The following is a 2,775-nucleotide window of genomic DNA, read 5'->3' as shown; positions in this document are numbered from 1 at the left end:
TAGTCACCATCATATTAGGAAACAGGGTCGCTTTCCTGCATTTACAAACATTGAATAGGCCAGTAAAACTCCACAAAGCTTGTGCCAAGTCAGAATGGTGCTGAAGAACACAAATCATTTAAAGGCTTTGGGGTCATTCACAAATAACTTATGATTCAAAAGAATAGTCTGAATTGTGAGAAATAAACTCAGAATTGTGATTAAAAAGTTGATAACAGTTTTTTAAAAGTTGATAACAGGTTTTTTTATTATGTGGTGGAAGTAAGCCTTCAGTGTGAGAAAAATTAAAAAGAGTGTGCATTTCCCACAGGTGAGAAATGCAGAAATACTGTATATGATGTGTCAGTCTAGTTGCCATGACAGACAACATAAACACAGACATCAGATTTAAGCAGATATTGATCTACACCGCAGCTGAAGTGATATGTATGCATATATACGTATCTGTGAGCACTGACAAACCACTAACCACGTTGCAGCAAAAGTTTCTGTATATGTATGTGTAATGTTTGCTTGTTATTTTGTTGACCCCTCTGGCTTACATTGTTTTTGGACCGTGAAAAAAATCATAAGCATTTCATCACGACTTGTGCCAACATTTCACTGTTTTCACAACATTGCTATGAGCTATGAGCAGGCTTGGGCTAGAGTTGAAGGTGGATGTAAGGATACTACCACCAGATCATGTCTGAACAAATCGACCTCTACTGGAAACTCTTTCCCAAACTGAGTTATATGGCACTGTTAAATCACCTCTCCAACATGTTATCTAGACCGAGACTAGTCATAATGTGTCTGTTTTTAAAGCGCAAGGAAAGTCCCATATCAGAAAAGAGTAGGTGGCAGAGAGATTGTTTGATTGCTTTGAGGAGTATGTTGCAGTTAATGTGACATATCTCCTTGACAGCAGAAATATGCACAATTACTCAAATATGTTTTAATAATGCACTGACTATCTGTAGTAACACTCAGCATTCAGAAGAATTACAAAATATCACCACACACACACACACACACACACACACACACACACACACACACACACACACACTTCTAGTTTCTTCTAGCAGCACTGTCTATGAAATGGGCTATGGCTGTGTAGCGTCACTGTGCCCCCCAAAAATGAAAACTATTGATGTTTCAACAACCCACTTGGACAGGTTTGGGATTTTATCTGCTGTGTTTATTTTGTCTACATGGTCTCTTTTGTATTCCTTACTCTTGTAAAGGCAATAAACTTTACTTGGCCTGACATTACCATTTTTTACAGTCGCTAGCCTAGGACACATTTCTCAATAGGTCACTTTTTCAAAACTTTTCACACAGTGACCACAACAGAAGTATATGTGGGCTAAACTGTGGATGATTTATCATTGCTTTGGCACAAAATGCATTCAATGACTATCTTTCAAATTACATTTAATTATTTTCTCATTTCGACACAACAACCCCCAAAACTCTGTGTACCTACTACAGGCCAATTTGCACATGCTGTTTTCAAAACTGTTCAACTTAAGTTCAAAACAATAACATAATACAAAACTGTATACAACAGCATTTTGCCACATTTCTACAGTAATATTGTAATGAAATATATTTCGAATCTAAAAATTAAATGGTATAAAAACAATTGGACCAACCACAGCTGATTCATATTGTATCTGTATCTGTGTCGGTGGATGGTGTGTAGACAAATGTTTATACTTTGGAATTACTCAGTGCAAAAAAAAAAGAAAAAAAAAATTCTGCTATTGCAGTGAATTCTAAACAGTAGAGAGGTATAAGAAAGAAAGCATTTACAGAGGAAAATAATATTTTGGCTAAAGTACCTGTTAGTGTTTTTTACGTCATTGTTTTGTGGGTGATAAAGTGTGTTTGTTGGCTGTCAAACTTTGCTAGTGTTATGGAAGAATGTGTTTATTTGAGACATGCATGAAGTGATTTGGTATAGTTTTAGTGCATTTTGAATGTGAAATGAACTGCTGTGCCGAGCTGAAAGTTGGTTAGGAGAACTGTGTGAAGAGTTTAGAAAAAGTGACCTATAAGTATTGAGAAATGTGTCCTAGCGACTGTAAAAACCTGTAATCTTAACCAGGATGGCTAATGATAAGGCATCCTCATGCATTCATAAGCCTTAAAAGAACAGTCACATTCTTGTTCTCATTATTTATTTCTGTTTATTAATACAATTGCCCACATTTTTCGGGAAACTTCTTGATTACTGAGTCATGTTTCATTTGCCTTTCCAATAGGCTAGGCCTACTACATTCCAAAAAAAGGCATGTGTCGAAAAACGGGAAACAACACAAATGTCTTAGATGACAAGTTAATCAAGGGCGAACAACACTCAATTCAGATTTCAAAGAACTAAAACGCTACAAATAAATACAAATGAATACATTCATGAATGAATAAACAAACAAACAAACATGCCAATAATAATAATATTGATAATAATAATAAAATGTTAAATGCTGGATTTAATAAAATATAGAAAATAAAGCAAATAATACACTCATATTCTATTTACACAGAAATGTATAGGCCTACTGCCTGTGTTGTATAATGAATAGGCTAATAGGCAAGATTAGAGCCTTAGGCTACTTCATTGATTTGTTGTAGGCAATAGTAGGCTACAGACATCTCTGTCTGATACAAAACAGTGATTGTTTTCTGTGGGCGTGCGTGCAGCTCAAATATGAGATTTGCCGCAAAGATACAGTAGCTACATGTCCTAATCCAGTAACAACATTTGCATTTGATCTTGTGTCTGGT

Source organism: Phoxinus phoxinus, assembly GCF_949152265.1.
Source record: "Phoxinus phoxinus genome assembly, chromosome: 13".
In the NCBI taxonomy this organism is placed as follows: domain Eukaryota; kingdom Metazoa; phylum Chordata; class Actinopteri; order Cypriniformes; family Leuciscidae; genus Phoxinus; species Phoxinus phoxinus.
The sequence above is the reverse complement of the archived record's forward strand: the minus strand, read 5'-3'. Positions refer to the sequence as shown.